This window comes from Canis aureus, chromosome 7, assembly GCF_053574225.1.
Source record: "Canis aureus isolate CA01 chromosome 7, VMU_Caureus_v.1.0, whole genome shotgun sequence".
Classification (NCBI taxonomy): Eukaryota; Metazoa; Chordata; class Mammalia; order Carnivora; family Canidae; genus Canis; species Canis aureus.
The window spans coordinates 52,349,122-52,369,386 of NC_135617.1; the positions used below are offsets into that span (position 1 = coordinate 52,349,122).

The following is a 20,265-nucleotide window of genomic DNA, read 5'->3' on the forward strand; positions in this document are numbered from 1 at the left end:
ATCAGAAACTCACCAGTTGAGTGGACATTCTATATGCCCAGGGGCATGTTTCTCAAACTGCTTTCATTCACAGGAATGTGTATTTGTAGATGAGTAGTAAAGGTACATCCTCAGTGATACCAGTTTGGATGCAATTTATATCAAAACATACAGTCTGGCTTAGGAGGCCTTTATTTTAAGTGGCTATATTTTAAATTGATCCAAGTGACCCTCTCAGAGTATCTTTGTCTCATATGTATTTGACACCAAAAATGGAAACAGCATTAATAAATTGGAATAGGTTAGTGGGCTTTGATTGTGTCTACAATCCAGATGTAAATAATATAAAATCCTTGATAGAGCTATAAATACCAACTTTATCAATAGCTTTCATAATTTGTAATTTTCCAATGCATTTCAGAATGCTGACTCTCACCTTTTTCATAGATTGGTTTCCTCACTTCAGAGTGAAAAAAAAATAGATATACTTTGGAGTGCATTCATGTTCCAATGTCCAGTTTTAATGGAGGCCTACAAAGAAGTTCCTTTTTTACTTTCTTAAATCTCGTATTTTTCCTGCCCAGTTATACATGAGAAATATAGTTGGTTATGAAATTTCCCTTGGGTTAAGCTTGTTTCAGTAGGAACTACTAATTACTTTATCACTGAGGCATTGTAACCTGCTCTAACATTTAGAGTTTATTTGCTCTCACATAAAGGGCATTTGTTCTTCCTATTTTTTATAATCATTTTCTTAATCTTCTCCTAGAAGCCAAATCCTATTACAATTGCTCATTATAAAAAGCTCATGTTTGCTTTCTGGAAATGCATAAATGCATCTAATGGCATGATGTACATTTGTGTGTATCCAAAGAGAAAGGGAGAAATTTGAAGAAATCGGAATGTAAAATCTTGAACTTAAAGATGAGTTATAGAGTGCTTATTTGAGTTACGAACTTTTTTTTTCAATATTTAATTAATTAATTTATTTGAGAGAGCGAGAGAGTGAGCATAAGCGGAAGGAGATGGGCAGAGAGAGAAAAAGAGAGAAAGAGAAAAGCAGACTCTCTGCTGACTAGGAAGCCTGACATGCGGCTCAATCCTGCAACCTGGAGATCATGACTTGAGCCAAAGGCAGACACTTAACTAACTTGAAAGCCTGAGTTACAAGCTTTTAAAAATCATTATTGGGGCACCTGGGTAGCTTAGTCAGTTAAGTGTCAGACTCTTGTTTTTGGCACAGGTCATGATTTCCAGGTTGTGAGATCAAGCCCTACATCAGCCTCCATGTTCAGCAGGGAGTCTGCTTGAAGATTCTCTCTCACCCTCTGCCACTGCCCCTCCCCGTACACTCTCCATCAAAAGTAAATAAATAAATCTTTAAAAAACAAAATAAAATAATATCATTATTTACAGAGGGATGCATTGCATTATTCCTTAAAATGTCCGGTTTGTGTAGAAGTTGCAGACCAAGATGCTATTTTTTAACTTTTGAAATTCCAGCATAATTAACATACAGTGTTATATTAGTTTCAAGTGTACTATATAGTGATTCATCAATTCTCTACATTACTCAGTGCTCAACCATGATAAGTGTATTCTTAATTCCCTTCACCTATTTCACCCATATCTCCACTCACTTCCCCTCTGGCAACCGTCAGCTTATTCTCTATAGTTAAGAATCTGTTTTTTGGGCAGCCCGGGTGGTGCAGCGGTGTAGCGCCGCCTGCAGCCCAGGGCGTGATCCTGGAGACCCCAGATGGAGTCCCAAGTCAGGCTCTCTGTATGGTGCCTGCTTCTCCCTCTGCCTGTGTCTCTGCCTCTCTCTCTCTGTCTCTATGAATAAAAAAAAAAAAAAAAAAAAAAAATCTGTTTTTTGATTTATCTCATTTTTCCTTTGTTCATTTGTTTTGCTTCTTAAATTGCACATACAAGTGAAATCATACGGTATTTGTCTTCTCTGACTGACTTATTCACTTAGCATTATGTTCTCTAAATCCATCCATGTTGATGCAAATGGCAAGATTTCGTTCTGTTTTATGGCTGAATAATATTCTAAGACCAAGAGTCTTAAAGCTGTGCTATTAGGGGCCATGGCCAAGAGGTAATAGATCAAAAATGAAGATAAAGTATCTATGAAATTGTAATGGCAATGTACTGGGGCTGCAGAGGCACACACCTTATGCTCAAGTGGGCTGAGAAAACAGCTCATGAGTTTCTCACAAGCCCTCACCCACTGAGTCACCTTAGTCCCCTGCAACAATTCAAACAGTGCTTGAAGAAAAAGGCTTAGTCTTGCCAGTGTCCTTGCCTTCTCCTGTGCTTCCACAAACTGGGATTATGGGGAGAGGTGTATGGACTGAATTATCATGGGAGTAGAGAAGAGAGGTTTGGAATCCAGGAAGTGTCCCTGGATGCTCCGATCCTCACCATTGCCCACTGCCTCCCTCCTAACCTTTGCACATAGCTAAGTCGACTGTGGGTGTGCTTCAACAACTGGCCTCTTGGCCAGGATGTGGGAGTGATTCCTGGCTACCTTGGTTTTCCAGGCTCTTGTTAGTGTTAAACCCTTCAAAGCTGTCTTCTATCTAGCTCCTGGTCTAGGTAATTAGCCCATGCTGTCTGCTATGAGTCATTTCCCCTTGTGACTGTGGGCCATTCTCAACTCAGCTACTTTCTTCCCTCTCACTCCATGAAGGAACTTCAGGAGCCCCTCTGTACCATGTGGAAACAGAGACAGTTACTGTGCCACCAAGTTTACTTAAGAGTGGTTATCTCCTATGCTTGGTGCAGGACAGGTTGCAAGGCAAGCTCATCCCAGAGTCTAAGGCATAAATTGAAAAAACACACAAACACACACAAAGCCCCTGCCCTTGGCATTACTCTCTATAAGCCCCAAGACATCCCTTAAAATAGAAAGATGGAGAACCATATAATTGACTTCCTGCCTCAAGTGACTCTAGCTCCTCTTCCCACTATTCATTCAGGTAAGAAGTTTTATTTCGCCTTTTTGTATACCTGAGATCTCCTTATGCCCTATCCTCGTCCTTGCCAACTCTAGCCTCAAGGTTGAGATGTAATGACTGATAAGAGAGCATATGAGAAAGATCCACTTACCCATAAAGGGACTAATTCAGGAGGCGTTTTGAAATAATATACCTCTTCTGTAAGTCAACAGGAAATATATCATCTGATTTGGAATGAACATTGTAACTTGATTCTTTAAATATACTTAGAAATTCATTGGATGCCACATGTGTCAGCCTTTAAAAATGATGAGCTTTCTGCTATTTATTGTGTGATTCTATTTATACGACATTCAGGAAAAGGTGAACTATAGGGACAGCAAACAGATGAGTACTGCCTAGGGTTAGGGCTGGGGAGAAGGGCACAAAGGAACTTTTGGGGGTGATGTATCTCAATTGTGGTAGTGGTTACATGATTGCATGTATTTGATAAAACTTGCAGAAATGTATACCAAAAGGGGTGGATTTGATTGCATGTAAATTATATCTAAACAAACCTGACTTTTACCAAGAAATGATGAGCTTTCATATTCCCAAGATTAGGGCTGACACATATTAAGCACTTACTAAATAATGCTCTGTGCTACCACTTTGATTGCATTGGCTCATTCAATCTTCATAGTAACTCTATTTGGAAGGTACTGTTTTATTATCATCATCTCCATTTTACTGATAAGGGAAGTGAGACTTAGAAAAGTTAAGTAACTTGCATAAGACCACATGGTGAGTACAGTTGGAATTCAGACCCAGATCTGTTTGGTGCCAAAAACTGTGGGTTTCATCACCGTGCTCTATGGCCTCTCAAGATAAGTAAGTTTAGGCTGATAAATATTTAAGAGGTAAACTGGTAACTTTATGTTTGCCTGTAGCTTACACTTCCAAGAGTCTTTTTTAGTTCATCACGTTTACTCTCAGATCAGAAAGTTGATGGTACACCCCCACCCTAAACAAGCAGACATTCCAGGAACAGATTTCTCCAATTGCCCCAGTCTAACATCCTCAGTTAGACTGAGAGACCCATTCCTGTCAGTAGCCTTCAGTGAACTGAGAATGAATCAGATCTGGGTGACTGTTGGTTAAGAGGATCCCCCAGAAAGTTCTAGGGGTTATGTGGCCCTCCTGACCAAGCCACTAACCTATGTTGTCCTATGGAGACCTAGTCCCCACTGCAGCCTGGTATGACACAGATGACAGACTTGTCTCCTGCTGATGGAGAGTTCCCTTCTCAAGGTCATATTTTTGTGCCCTGGGTCTGAGAACTCCAGCTCATGCTCCCTCAACAGCAAATGAATGAAGCACTGTTTTCATTAGCTGCTAGTGCTGGCACACTCCCGAAATCAGGGTGTCTAAGAGTCTTCCCAGCTGCTTTTCTCTACAACAGACTGCTTTTCATAAATAATTCTGGAGGTTAGTGTAGAATAGTGGTAAGATGTGGTAAACTTGGGATTCGGGATTGGTTCTTCCCCAGGAAAAGGGGTGCCGAGACCCACATCTAGTCTTCTGGTTCTTGCAACGTGGTATGTATGCTGCAAAGCCCACTTACCATTAGCAAGGCACTCAGGGAGTGCACTTTATTATGACAGAAGCTTTGGGTATGTGCCGAATCCATTGCAGTGGAAATGTAATTGGTCACGTATCAGTTTGCTCAGCCAGGGACCTTGGATCAGAAGTAGACAATGCAAACATACTGAAAGGGCAGTGATCTACCCCAGCAAATACCACTTTGTGTTTTCATCTTATCTGCTTTACTAAGGGAGCAAACCGATCCTCTAAGTCTTCAGGTGAGTCACTGATGCCCATAGGGCTGGGGAAATGTGCTTTGGAATCAAGACAAGACTGTCTAGGCCACAACTTAACTCATCTGTCATCAATCTTTATTGGGCCCCTGGGCCAAAGCGCAGGGTTGGTCTACCATCTCAAAAATGGACTTGCTTCTTGTTCTCACTAACAAGAGGATCTATTGGTATATCTGGTCAATTTATGATGAAGGCAGGAAGGTTGGGTTAGTTTTGGTGGGATGGTGAGAAGGAGATGGTGTAGGAGTCAGGGCAACGTTGCATGTAGGGAGCCTTTTCTGAGCAGATAGAGAGCTTCAGAAAGGTGCCCTTGAAGCCAGGGACATCTTGACACTGCAGAGGATCAAAACTAATCAAGCAGATCCTTAGGGAATAAATTTTGTCTGTTCTTGACTTGGTCTAGAATAGAACCTATCTGTGCTAGTCTAAGTCATTATCAGTTGTTTGTACCTCTGTATAAAGGAGTTTTCCCTTTTTTCTAGAGAAGCTATGAAAATACCGGAACTCTGGTGGGAAGGGTCATGGTCAAGGGAATAAAGGATCTAGAGGAATAAAGAATGGAGACAGGGGGATCCCTGGGTGGCTCAGCGGTTTAGCGCCTGCCTTTGGCCCAGGGCGCGATCCTGGAGTCCCGGGATCGAGTCCCGGGATTGAGTCCCACGACGGGCTCCCCGCATGGAGCCTGCTTCTCCCTCCTCCTGTGTCTCTGCCCCTCTCTCTCTCTCTATGTCTATCATAAATAAATAAATCTTAAAAAAAAATGGAGACAAAAAGAACAAAATGTGCTTACATTTACCTTTGCAGCCAAAGCATGAAGGATAAAGAATACTCAAACCTGAGTGAGACTGGCACCAAGCAGGCAAGAGATCAGCCAAGATGCCAACATAAGTCCAGTCTTCACTCCCAAATAGTAGGTGGAGAGACCAAGGAATGGGCCCTCCTGGAATTTTATTTCTTCAAACCTTAAAAATCACATTCTTCAAACAATAAAGCAAACTTACATGTTTAAATAGAAAAGAGTATTGCTACATTTAGAGTCGTTTCTTTTCCCATTTCTTAGAAATCTGTTCTGTTATTTCAGTCCTCTTAAATCTTGTTGCTTCAATGATCTTTTATTCCATTTAACAGATAGCTTTTGGGTGACTGCCTATGCAAACCTCTTCTCAAAGCTTATTGCTACCAGTGGGAAAAGATAGCCATTTCCTAAAGTGCTCTGTGCTCTATGTCTCAGATCATTATGAAAGAAACATTAGTGTATTCAAAAACTGAGCACCCACTGTACACAAAGCACCATGCTGATAAGGAAGGACTGTGTTTATCCAAAGTTATCCTGCCCTAGCGATTCTGAAGATTGGGAATCCCTGATTTAAAGGAAATGCCATGGGGTGGGAAACTGAGTTATGAAGTTTCCATTTCCATGATTACTTCCACCCTCTGCAATCTTCCTCTGTCCAACTTGCTTTTTCTCATCTATAAAATGCACAAGATCAGAGTTCATTGATTTAGGTAGTCTGTTCATTGATTTGTAAACACGGATCAAGATGCCAGACCACCATTTGTGCAAATTGGCCTTGCTCAGAGCCATAGAAACTAAAATAAATCAGACATTAGGCCAGCAAGAGGTCAGCACGACCTCAGGAGGCAGAGACTGGGTACTCCTCATAAGCCTTCTCTATGCTCCTTTCCATGCTAAATAGTGGTTCACTGATGATGTGCCCTGCCCACTTCATCTCCTAAACACCAGATGATTCTTGTCATCCCCTATCCCAAAGGTTTAGTTATCTGCAGAATGTACCTGTATGTACAATATCAGATTCTGTTTTGGTTCCTAGCACCAGGGAAAAGGCCTATAAACTTCAATAATACAGGATGTTTCAAGTTAAGCTTTAAAAAAAAAAAAAAGCAATATAGGTTGGTTTGTAGAAAATTTGGGAAATACAGGAAGACACAAAGAACAAGCAAAATTTGCCTTTAATTATGTTTTCTACTATTTTTTATGCCACCTTTAAGAATATATTTTAAAGCAAAAACAGTAGTTGTAATACTGTAGTTTCTGCTTATTCTATACAATTGCCCAAGATTCCATGGAACTTTTTTTTTTTAAGATTTATTTATTTATTCATGAGGGACACACAGAGAGAGGCAGAGACATTGGCAGAGGGAGAAGCAGGCTCCCTGCGATCCCAGGACCCCGGGATCACGACCTGAACCAAAGGCAGACCCTCAACCACTGAGCCACCCAGGTGTCCCTCCATGGAACTTTCTTCATCCTTTGCCTGACCCTCTGACCTGATCAAGAATAAGCCCGTTCTTGGCCAGAGAGGGAGCTGATTGAAATTCTAAATACAGTATGGCAGTCCCTTCCCAATTACCTGGAATTATGTAAGACTCTTCTAGACAATGCAGTCTCCCTGTTTCGTTTTATTTTGTTTTTGGTGAAGGGAGGTGTGTATGGAAGAGGATGCCAAGAAAAGTGCCGGTGTTATTTCTTAGCTCAGAGTGGTCCTCCGGCAAGCAGCAGGGGCATGTTGAGAATACAGGCTCTTAGGCCCCACCCCAGACCTACTGATTGAGAATGTGCCTTTCCACAAGATTCCCAGGTGCTTCTGAGCTGTGCACCTTACGTTTGAGAAACACTGGCCCGTGCCCCCCGCCTTCTGGCCTTCCTCAGGTGGTATTGATTGTCAGGATTTGTCCGTAACTTTCACACCTCCTTGATGTTGAAACCAGCAATAAAAATCCCACCTCCATGGGAGTAAACACCTTTTCCTCAGGGCACAGCTCACATTCTTCTGGGAAAACTCTAAATGTGTTACTTTCTAAATACCCTGATAGTTGTGGGGTGCTCCTAATGTAAGTCAAGGGAAGAGGCCAGCCCTCTACGTTGCCTGCCCCCCTCCAAGTCCATTCCAGGGTCAGAGCTTGTGTTTGTGTGGCTCCTGAAGTCATAGTAAATCATTCACCCAGGCTGGGACAAGAGAGAGATTCACAACAGAGATCCTTAAGTTCTGTTGGGGAAAAACCCACCATGATTTTTTTCTTCCTCCTCCTCCCCCTTCTTTACAACCGCACCTGCCTTATTTTATGACTCAAATGATTCATGTAACCTTTGCTCATCCACTAGGGGGCCCCAGGAGGCACATGCAGGGTGCTGGGATCCTGAGGACCCTAATCAGGCTAGCTGAGATCAAGGACTCCGAGTACAGTACTGCCGATAGAGGGAGAAAAGGAAATGACAGAAGCCAAAACAGTAGTGTCTGTCTGGGCTGCTAGCCACAACCATATGTGGGCATCGGGATGGATGTGGGGCCTTCCTGGGCAGAGCCCTCCTAAGGGCTGCTTTCCTTAGGCCTTTCCAAACCAGGCAGGTGTTTCTGAGCAGCCATCTGAAGCCATCTGGGGGGAGCAGTACTCCCCTTCTCCAACTAGTTGCACTCATGTCAAGTCATTCCCCCTCCTTTCACAGACCTGAGAGGTGTCACAAACCCATTGTGCCTGGGCACCACGGCTCCCTCTGGGTTCTGGCATTGAGGTCTCCCCTGTCTTTTGGGTAGCACCTAACAATCCCTCTGGCTTGGCTGTCCAACACTCCTCTGGTTCCTCTTCACTCCGATGCTAGGCTTCCTTAGCTCCTAGGGACTGATCTGCAAATTTCCATTGAGGATCTAGGACACTTTTTGAAGTGCAGTGCCTGCAGCAGCAGGGGGAAGGGAGAAGGATGGTTAAGAATGGCTTCTTCTTGACCCTTGGGGAACTTACAAGCATCACCCTGTCCATCCTGGCAATCCCTGGTTGTATATAAAGCCAGCAACTATGCTGGTTTTCTTTCCAGAGGAGAGCGTAAGTGGTTGAAAACTTGGCCTTGGCCTTGCAGGGACTAGGATTCAAATCCTAGTTCTTCATCACTAGCTGGGTGATCCAACTTTGCTTCCTAAAATTTTAGGCCTCGCTTTGCACCTTTCTAAAATGGGGGCAATACCTGCCTCATAGGTCATTATGAGGATTAAGAGAGATGTTGAATATAAATGAATATAAAACAACACAGTGCCTAGTGCTTAGTAAGTGCTCAGTAAAAGGTAGCTGTCATTGTTGCTATTTTTACCTAAAAATGGACAGCAAGTCATGCCAGATAACAAGTCTGTGCTACATCTCAGAAGACCTGAGTCTAGTTCTGGATCTGCTTTGAATTAGCCTTGTGTGCTCTCTAGGTTCTTCATCTGTAGGATGTAGGATGACGCTATCTGGCTCCTTGTTTTAGTAGCTAGCATTTATCAATGCTAAATGCATACCAGGTGGTATTGTAAGTATGTATGCTAATTCACTTGATTGTCACCACATCCCTTTTTGAGGTGTAGAGGCAATGTGCTCCGCGGTCAAACAGCTAAAACAGAAGGAGCTAAGGTCCCAACCCAAGCAGTCTAGCCTCAGAGCCTGCAGCTCTGACTTTCTTACTGTGAAAAAATCAAATGGTCTAATAATTAGGAAAGGGCTTTGGAAGTGGGAAGCACTATACAAACATAGGCTAATATCACTATATATTTGTCCAAGTCTCTTGATATTTGGTCTTCAACTGGGATTTGGGATTCTTAACCTATCCTGGCAGGACATGGAGTTGGGGTGCTACTTTAGGGTTTCCTGAAGCCTTTTAATTGCTGGCTGTTGTGAGTTGAATAGTGTCCCCCCAACCCCAAATATATGTTGAAGTCCTAGTCTCTAGGACCTCAGAAAGTGACTGTATTTGGAAATGGGGTCATCAAGTTAAAATGAGGTCATTCAGGTGAGCCCTAACCCAATATGACCAGTGTCACACAGACACAGAGAAGCACAGAGGGAAGGTCACGTGAGGGAAGTCACAGGAGAACATCACATGAACATAGAGGATTAGATTGATCAGCACCAAGCCAAGGAACGCCTGAGGCTATCAGAAGCTAGGAGACAGGAAGAAGATCCTTCAGTGCCTTCAGAGGCAGTATGGCTCTGCCAACACTTGATTTTGGAACTTCTAGCGCCCATCATTGCGAGACAAAAATTTTCTGTTATTCTAAGCCATCCAGTCAGTGGTACATTATAGGGCAGTCCTAGGAAAGGAATCAAAGAAATGATAAGACCAAAGAAGGTGGGGATGAAGGGGAAGGAGGATATGTATGAGAAAGTCAAGGTTGATGATGGGTAAAAGGAAACAGAGAGAGGCCACATATCCCTAGGTGTGCACATGTGTGTGTGCACATCTGTGTGTGCACGATTTGACATTGTAGTAATCGATCTGTGATCTCACCGAGCTTGGGGATCATTCCTTTATAAGAAGATCACATGAGAGGCAAAATGAGCATTAAATTATATTCCATCTCTGCTGAACAGGTAAGAAAGGGGAATCTCTCTGAGCTCCTGTAATTGATTAAAACCCATTTGTTCTGCAGCACAGAGAGTGAGATGCAGGGGAGCTAAGCCTCCTAGACCCTTCCAGCAGTGGATAACAGAGTGTGATTGGAAATGGAGTGTTCTGACTCTTAGCCCTCAGGGAGTGCCATTCTGTTACATCAACCCTCAGAGGCTTCCTTTTGGTTGGCACACAGGAATTTATTCTTCCTGTGATTTTCTTTTTTTTTTTTTTTTTTAGGAAGCTTGATTGAGATATAACATGCATACAGAAATGTGTATGGACAGCTCAGGGTATTTCCATCCATGTAAGCAGCACCCAGACAAAGAATTAGTACATCACCAGCACCCCTGAAGCCCTCTTGCCCCTCCCAGTGGCTAGCACCAACAAAGGAACCACTATCCTGACTTCTAACATCGCATATTGGTTTTGCCTGTTTCTGAGCTTGATATAAATGGGATTTCACAGTACTCTTTTGTGTCTGCCTTCTTTCATTCCACATTACGTTTGTGAGATTTGTCTGTGTTTTGCATATGGAGTAGTTCCTTCTCACAGCGCTAGATTATTCCACAGCTCTGCTCTTTTGAACAAAATCAGGGGGTATACGGAGAGAGAGAGGTGTCATGAAATGACTCAAGCTGGTCCTTAAAAAACAAAGCTAAAGCACACAGATTGCTGAAACAACAATGAAAAAAGTTGGTTAATCTTTACAAATTGGATCCAATTTCCTGGCCATCTATTAAAAGCCACTTTCCAAGATCACTCCCCGACCTCCTTTTCCTTTCCTGTTTCCCTGGATTCCCACCGCCTCTCTGTGTCACACTGGGCTACCCCAGTCTGGATGGATGGAATGGGGGCTGGAGGTTAACAAGCTGTGTTCTACCTGGGTGAACCCCTCTCAGTTCCAGAATAACTCAGAGCCTGGACTGTCCCTCACTTCATCAGTGGGGCTCCTGTACATTCAGCAGCATCACAGCCACCTTCACCCACAAGCAGGGAAGCTGTGTCTCACATCTGAAATTTGGGAGTTATTCCTCTGGTCTGAGTCAGCCTCAGGATAAAGCTCCTGCAGCCCCAGGCCGCCCAGAGGCAGAATGGAGTCTACAGAAGTAGGCTGGTCCTGTGCCCAATCCCTCCCCCTTGCAACCACTGCTAAGAGTCACTCCCACTGCTTTCTCAGGCTCTGTCCTTCATTCCCCAGAGCTGTGTGGCTGGATGGGGCTGCCCCTCTTCTCAGCCTTCCCTTGCCAGACCACAATTGGGCCTGATTTCTTCATGTTGACCAACCTTGCTGGGGTCTCCCTTTTCCTGGTAACAATGACCTAATCCCTAAAGGCAGTTTTAAGGGCGCTCCAATGCAAATCAGTGGGACTGCCTTCATGAGGCTGAGTCCATATATGGTACAATCCCTGAGCCAGGACGAGGAGAGTGCAGAGTGTAATGCAGCACAGCTGATTCACCAGCTGTCGGTCTCCCTCCCTAAGCTGATCCTGCCCACTCCAGTTTCCAGTGACATCAGCCTTGCACCCATGACAAAAGTTTAAGACAGTGAAAGGCAGGACTTCTTGGCGAGCTGCAATGTAGTTTCCTTTTCATTTTAGGCTCCCTACTTCCTGAGAGAGTGAACTTTCTTGAATGTAACTAAGTGCTAATTTGACTTGGTGCTTTTTGTCCAGGACAGCTCTTGTTGTGGGCGTGGCCAGAGGGAAGTGAGTGAAGTGAGGAGACAGTGATAACTCCAGAGGCTTGCTCAAGCCCAGTCCACACAGACCCTTTGGAACTGGAAGCAGTCATAGCGCCCCACCCTGACACTGGGCAGAGTTCAGTCTTCACAGCCCTTAGTGGGAGCCTTGGCTATTCTTTGATCTCTACTGTCAGCTAGTTTTTATTTGTTGGGCTTTTGGTGAAGTCTGAGTAATGGAACTAAGAAATTCTCAAACACAGGAAGAACATTGCAGCTTGAGTTATCAGACTCTATTCAAAACTCATTAATGGATAATCATGTTCTTTTTATTAGCATCCTCATCACCATTCCAGAGCCTATTAAAAGCAAATCTGGGGCACCTGGGTGGCTCAGTCCGTGGAGTGTCTATTTTGACTCAGGCCATGAGATTGAGCCCTCCATCAGGCTCCGTCTTAGTGGGGAGTCTGCTGAAGATTCTCTCCCTCTCCCTTTCCCCCTGCCTCCTCCTTATTTTTTTTCTCTCTCTCTCTTAAATGAATAAATGAATCTTAAAAAAAAAAAAAAAAAAAAGCAAATCCTTATACTAGACTCTAGCGGTGGTGTGCCAGAACCAGCTCAAACCAACCTCAAACCTCATTGTTAAGCGTTCAGGAAATTTGCAAGCTGATCATTAAACATAACAATTATTAAAGGTTAAGTTACGTAAGATTAAAACAGAATAAATTAGATAAAACAATGGTAATAACTAATCAAAATTCATTCACTCCCTAATTATTTTACTACTTTTTACCATTTTCTGTCCTCTTGAGGTTATTCACCTATATTTTATCTTTGTGGTGGAAGTATCATCTGATGGTGTGCTTCTACACATCTCTCCTAACTCCTTGTTCAGCAATGTCACATTGGAAGCTCAAGATCAGCCACGATGGGAGAATTTTCCCCACGAAAAACAGTATAAATTAGGGCTTTCCTTCCCTACCCAATCCTCTCTCAGAGCCAGTTGTTAACCTTGACATGCACACCACTGATTCTGGGGTCACTAAGGAATGACTCACCCCCTGCGCTCAAGATGCTTATAATGCAGTGAGGGAGACAAATCCTTTTAAGACTTCAGTTGAGCAGTGTCTCCTCTAAAATGCCAATGTAGGAGCAAGTGAAAAGATGTGGGCTTTCAGGTTCATAAGACCTACAGTAGCATCCTAGTTCTGCCACTTACTGGCCAGTACCCTTAAATATAAGTTACCTGATGTTTTTTAACCATTTGCCAGATGGGAATAATAGCACCTCCTCATAAAATTGTTGTAAGGATATAATGGCAAAGATATATGGATATAGAAAGGGCATTTCTGATTGAGAGAGCAGCAGGAGGAATGGCACAGGAGAATGAAGGTGAAGGGACTTGTCCGGGAATGGCCAGTAGCCTAGTGTATCTGGATATTAAGATACACCAGAAACACTAAGATGGATGGAATGTAGGTATGGTGTGACCCCGAGCATGCAGATTAACGAGGAGGGAAAAGCTAAGCCTGGTACCAGGCCTGAAAAACAGAGCTGCCATGAGGGCAGCCAGCAATCTAAGCCATCAAGTTTGGAGGGCACTGCAAATTCAGGCATAATTCAGACAATCATCTCAACCAGGAGGTACAACCTGGCAGGCAGTGTTATGGACTATGGGAGATCTATTCATCAACGACTAACCAGGCATAACCAGAAATATAGGAGGCTTGCCCTGCCCTTCAAGAGGGGTCAACAGGAGCTAGGCAGGAGATCTAGGCAGTTTCAATGGCTCAACATTACCATCCAAAGGCAAGCTTTTCCTTTTCACTCTGATATTCTCACTGCTGTTCTCAGTGTCAACTTTTATTGTTGGCATTGATGCCTAATGCTGCTAAGGTAGCTGCTGCAGCTCACACCGTCTCAAACAAAGCAAGTGGGAGCAGGGCAAGCCTCCTCAAAGTCTGTCTTTTTGTTAGGGAGCAATATCTCCAAAAGCCCAGCGGTACCCCTTTATAGCTCATCAGCCAGAGTTCGTCACCTGCTGTAGCAGGCTGAACAATGACCTCCTAAGATGCTCATGCTCTTGTCCCTGCAGCCTGTGAGCATGTTGCCTTACATGGCAATAGGAACTTTGCAGATGTGACCAAGGGTGGAACCTTGAGACGAGGAGTCTATCCTGGATTATCTGGGGTGCCCAATATAATCCCACAAGCCCTGCTGGGTGATGAGATGGCAATGTGAGGAGGATTTGTCACTTGTCCCAAGGTGGAGGGTGCCTCTCGACCCTAATAGAGGTTCCTAGCTGACAGCCAGAGACCTCATTCTTATAGTTGTAGGGAACTAAATTCTGCCAATACCCAAAAGAGCAAGGAAACAAGTTCTCCCCTAGAGCCTCTGGGAAGGAACTCAGTCTTGTAGACATCTTGATTTTTAGGCTAGTGATATCTGTACTTGGCTTCTGACCTACACAAATATAATACATTTGTGTTGCTTTAAGCTAAAGTTCTAGTCATTTGTTATGGCAGCAATGGTAAATTAATACACATGCCCACTCCTAAAAACAATAAAAGCAAAGGAGACTGGGATAACCATGCCTGGCTTCATCCAGTTAGGGATTGTCCCCTGGGGTTGGGTGATAGGCCATGTTCCCTGAGAGTGCTGGTAAGTGCCCATAAAATTAAGGAGGAGAGAAAATGGCTGCAAATCTGGAGCCAATGGCAAGGAGTACTAGAGCCAGGGTGGGTACTGGGTAAACTCCAGGACAGACACGCCAGATGTTTTCAGCTGTCTTCGTTCTGATTGGTCTGGTCAGGAAACACTTTGAATATCCCCCATGGCTACAATTAGAGAGCCCTAGAAACCCCCCAAGATCATCTCCATTATACTGGACCCCATCCTGATTGGGAGGAAAAGCCTCAGAAAAAGGGCACACAGGTTGCCAGTGTCTGGCTGAGCTTCTAGAGCTCAGATCTGGAAAATGCTACTCACCATACTTCATCAAATCTAAGAGGCCTTCGGCTGCAAGATACATCATTATTTTGTGAACCACCATGAAAGAAAAAGTGCTGCCAAATAAACAATGATGGGTGGCTCAGTGGTTGCCTTTAGCTCAGGTCATGATCCTGGGGTCCTGGGATCGAGTCCCACATTGGGCTCCCTGCAGGAAGCCTGTTTCTCCCTCTGCCTGGGTCTCTGCCTCTCTGTGTGTGTGTCTCTCATGAATAAATAAATAAAAATATTCAAAAAATAAAAAGAGGAAAAATGTGCACCTTTGAATCGATCGAGTATGGTGCTACAAATCTTCCACCAGTGGTAAGGATGAACCCTTAACATCCTGTCAGCTCAGCCAAAATTGGCAGGGGAGGTACACATGAGTCTCTGGAGAAGATAACAGGTCAAGGTGGGAAGGTGAAAGTGTGCTCATGCAGCTCCTCGAGGAAGCCGAGCTAGAGTGCAGGCTTCCTCCTGCAGGCACAGGGCAGTCACTGAGGGATCCTGGCAGGGGTGCAGGACATCTGTGATCATATGGCCCCTGGCATCTGCAACAGTATTTATGACTATTTATGACTCCATCTCATATCAAAGCGTAAAGTATCACACTCTCTTGCCCAAGAGAGTTGGACTGGAACAGCTGCCTAACCTGGGCAGTGTGTTTGCTCTGTTACAGATGGGGATGCACTCAAAGAAGAGCCACATCATCCCTTTACCTGGGGCTGGCCTCGAGTCCAGGAATTTGGGGATCTTTCTGAGTGCCTTTATAATGGGGGGGAGAATGTCATTGTGTGGAAGTGCCCTAGGGGATCACCTCATTCCCATAATTTTTCTGATCAGGAAAGGACATTTGGAAAAATGCATGTGGCTGGCCCAAAGTGACCCACCTAAAGAGTGGCAGGAGGAGGCCAGAATCCAAGTCTCCCGCTCCCCTTCCCCAGCACACTTCGGGAGAGGTAGTCGGATGGGTGCAGGGGTGCCATCCCCCAGGCACACCCGGGTCTGACTCTTGCTAGCCTCACGTCCCAGCTCCTTCCTCTGTAAAGCAGGCCTAGCAACAGTACCTGCTGCAGAGAGCGGGCTGTCGTGAAGATCACATTATGAAGCTGTGAGAGGCGTGGACCACCGCCTGCCAGCTCGTAATGGCCCTGTCAAGAGGGACTGTCAGCTGTCATTCTCTCGCGCACTCTCAAGCTGCTGGCACCACCTCAGTCCTGCCATCAAGCTAGAGGTCTGAACTTTGAGACTCAGGAACAAAGAGGCATCTGTGGAATTTGCTCCCCTTGCTAATTTAGTAAAGTCAACAAATCATTTCTGTTCAACGCAAGAGGAGCCTCTGGAGATGTGGAGACAGGGCATGGGACAGTTTTCATGTGGGGTGGAGGGAGCACTGGCAGCCCAAGTGGGGACTGCAGGCTTTGCCAGGGCTGGGGAAGCCAGTTGAGGGTGGCTCGGAAAGGGAAGGGGCGCAGGAGCCCTGCGGCGCCGGGGCGGGAGCACTTGGCATGTGAACGGGCTGCAAAAGGCCAGGAAGGGGGACGTGATGTGGGCCTGTAGCTAGAAAGGAAGGGGACTCAGTCTCTGAAAAGAACCATTTTCTGTGGCGCTCAGGAAGGGCCTCTCGCTGGGGATTTCCTACACAGGGCTCCAGGCCTTGGCCGCCTTCCCAGGGAAAGGTGGTGCTTGTCGTGGGGAGCTTGCACACTGCGAGGCTTTAGTCGAATGACGAATGGTGCCCACTCCTGTCTCTGGCACTGCCGGTCTCCCTGAGCCTCGTTCCGCTGGGAACAAAATGCTCTTTGCTTGAACCACCCACTTCAGATGTCTTAATGCAAGACAGGGACACAGAGGTCGAGGCCAAGTGGAGTGGAGGAGACTGGGAGCTATGAATAATGCTGGACTCCAGGGAGGTGAGAGCCACCAAGGGTGAGCCCTGAACACTGCACACAGGGGGCTGTTTCAAAGGAATGGATCCTTGGCACAGGGCTCTAGGGTGGCCTCGAGATGGCTGGCCCGCCCCAGACCACTGGTGGTGTGGTCCTGGCTAGTCAGAGGAGCTCAGTGGGGTCTAAGGAAAAGCCTCCTGGAAAAGAATAATTTCAAAATTAAAAAGGAAAAAAAAAAAAAAGCACAATCAACTCCCCTTTCCTCTCTTTCCCAACCCCAATCAAAAAGTACAGTCTGCATTATTGAAAAATCACATCTCAGAAGTAGTGTGTTCTTTCTGACAGCATCTGCCAAGATTTCTGATGAGGCTGATAGAAACCAACGTGTTCCATTTTCATGTTGTATAATGAGTAGATGGAGTCCTTGCACATCTGTTCGGGCAAGACAATGATGATGTTATTACTGGAAGCATTGTGCTGCAAATATCATTCCGATCCTTCCTGTCTCTGCCCATCGCCAGCCTCACTGGGTGCTTTCCCCCTCTCTCTTTACTGTCCCGTGTCTCTCTTCTTCTCACGTTTCCCTTCTTCCTCTCGCTTTTCCTCTTCTCTCATTTTTTTTTTAAAGATTTTATTTATTTATTCATGACACACACACACACAGAGGCAGAGACACAGGCAGAGGGACAAGCAGGTTCCAGGCAGGGAGTCTGATGTAGGACTCGATCCAGGGACTCCAGGATCACACCCTGAGCTGAAGCAGACGCTTAACCACTGAGCCACCCTGGCGTCCCTCTTCTCTTATTTCTTCCTTCACTCAGCGCCCTGCCCCACCTTGCAGAAACCCAGGGGACAAAGTGAGAAATTCCCATCCCTAAGAGGAGGGGATGCCGAGAAGGCCAGGGGCTAGTTCCCAGGGGTCACATGGGAGAGGAGTCTTTGGGTCGCTCGTCACAGCCCTGGCACTTCCTTCTCTAAAGGGCCCATTCCCTTCTAGTTAGCAAGAATCCTTCAGCTCAGTCAGAGAAACCTCTGGACCTGCCCCATGCCCAACTTCATCAGCAAAGAATCAAGAGGGACAACAGTGAGACTAATTCCTGCCCAGGAGACAACAAATGGAAAGAACTTAATGTATTTGATATCCAGGAATATTTTGCATCCTAACTGGATACTTTCTGAATATATAATTGATTTATAAAGGAATGAAATTTTAATGTTGGATTATAAGCACAAAGAATCAGACCGTAGAAGTGAATTTCAGGGTCAAGGGAGCCTTCCTTGATTTGTGTTTTTCAAATCATTCATTCATTCATTCTTGGCAACAAATATTCATGCAGTATCTACTATATAGCAGAGAATGAGCTGGTTATTAAGGCTCATAGATGGAAAGCTCAATTCCTGCCTCTTGGGGCCTTAAAGTCTACCTTAAGGCTAAGTTCTACCCAATCTGAATATAGCTTTGGTCTTAAACATATCTCCTGTGTGGAAGTAGAATCCTCTTGGGGCCCCTTCACTATAAAATTACCTTGGGTTGGGACGCCTGGGTGGCTCAGTGGTTAAGCATCTGCCTTCGGCTCAGGTCGTGATCCTGGGGTCCTGGGATTGAGTCCCACATCAGGCTCCCTGCCTGGAACCTGCTTGTCTCTCTGCCTGTGTCTCTGCCTCTCTCTCTGTCTCTCATGAATAAATAAAATCTTAAAAAAAATTATCTTGGGCACCAATATAAAAATGGAATGGTATGGATTCCTGTATATTGATCCATTAATCCAACCATTCTTCCATTCTTCCATTCCATTCACTCATCTATCCATCTACCTATCTATAAGTCTATTTATCCATCCACTCATATAGGGAACAAAATGCTACCTACATCCAATCATTCACCCATCCACACTTACACTCATCCATCCTTCCATCCATCCACCTACTGATCCATCCATCCATTGGTCCATCTACTCAACCATCATCCTTCCAAGCGTGAGGTAGGAAGTCAGTTATTAGCTCAGTGGGGACCAGGGATCACCTAAACAATTATTGTGGTAGGGAGCTGTGCAAAGACACAACCCAATAGTTGTATGTAGCATCCATGCCTGACAATTCACAAGTGAATGGTTTCTAAACCCTGGACTGTAATCTGAGAAAACAGAGATGGTATGAATTTCAAGGACTGGTAGCAAAGGTTCACAGGGAGCTGCTTAGATTTAATCAAGATAGCGTCTACCATGCTAGGAGTCTAGGAAAGTGTAGGAAAGAGTGGCTCAGGGAAGGCAGTGGTTCGTGCACACCTTTTCACGGAGTTCTTGCTATTGAGCTTTTCCTCAGTGTGATGCCCCCTGCATCACAAAGGTCACTCTATTTAATTATTGCTTTCTACTTAAACATGAAAAAACTGAGGATGAGCATCTTTGTGGTTAAGTTCCCCAGATAGTTTCCATTGAACAGTAGCCCCCCTGACCCCCGCCAAATTGGAGAAGTCAGTGGAAACCAAGGTCTGAAATCATTCCCTTGCTTCTCAAATATTGTATTCCAGTGTTTTTCTGCTTGTGGGGATTCTGACTGAAATTCACTCTTTTCTAAAGTCAACTCAAGTTGTGACTCTAAAAAAATGTTCCCCTCTTCCCATATGTCAGGTGGCACATTCTTTAGCCCTCTGGAATTAATCTGTCTCTAGCTGAGTGAGAGCTGGAAAGAGGAAATAGGGGGCAGTGGTTAGAGCCTTGCAGGGTCAGGAGTCCTGGTTCCCACGTCTTGCTCTGCCACTGACTCACTAGCTGACACTGAACAAATGACTCGGTTTTTGTAAGTTATTGCCTGTCTGCTAAAGGAGAGTGGGCATGGGCTGCAGAGACAGTGCCAGGGGCACTGGGTCAGTGGGGGAGAGGCCCTTGTCCTTGCCTCCCTTCACCAAATCCTTCTTAACCTCAGCAACTTTCTGGGCCTTCAAACTTTCTTGATCCCTAAAAGGAGTGGAGGGGAAATATGATTTTTACAGCAGTTTCTAGTACCTGGGACTTTAATTCCACTCACTCTTATATTTAACATATTATTTTTTAAAAAATATTTTATTTATTTATTTGAGAGAGAGAGAGAGCAAGCATGAGTGGAGACAGAGAGAGAAGCAAACTCTGCTAAGCATGGAGCCCAATACAGGACTCAATACCAGGACCCTGGGATCATGACTTGAGCTGAAGGCAGATGCTCAATAGACTGAGCCACTGGAGTGCCCCATATTTAGCATATTTAATACCTGGAGCTGATCATTTTTAACTCTCTGCTCCTCTACATGAAAAAAAAATTGGACATGTGTCTTGAAACAAATAATAAATTGGCTTTTTGCATTCTGTTTCACTGTTTGAAATTTTAAACACATAAAAGCTATAAGTGGTCCCACAGAATGACAGAATTGAAGCCACAGTACTATTTCTTCATCTCTAAAATCACTGTGCTAGAATTGTTTCCAATTTGTGGTTCAAACGCAAGTTTCTGAAGTACCACTGGGCTGGAGACATGACTGGGCTGGAAACAAGCT

At 44.7% G+C, this 20,265-nt stretch overlaps 1 protein-coding gene across 12 annotated transcripts in view; it reads right to left on the reverse strand.

The window, feature by feature from the left end:
• LOC144317374 (uncharacterized) overlaps window positions 1-20,265 on the reverse strand; it is an 81,417-nt gene that overhangs the window by 55,818 nt on the left and 5,334 nt on the right. Inside the window, exons 3-4 of one of the 12 annotated variants that reach the window (XR_013383346.1) lie at window positions 17,052-17,168; window positions 10,378-16,933 (exon numbers count right to left, since the gene is read on the reverse strand). The exons of 8 other annotated variants lie outside the window; for them this stretch is intronic. The gene's annotated coding sequence lies outside the window, so the exon portion shown is untranslated. 3 more of the 12 variants (XR_013383355.1, XR_013383353.1, XR_013383345.1) reach the window with 3 other exon arrangements.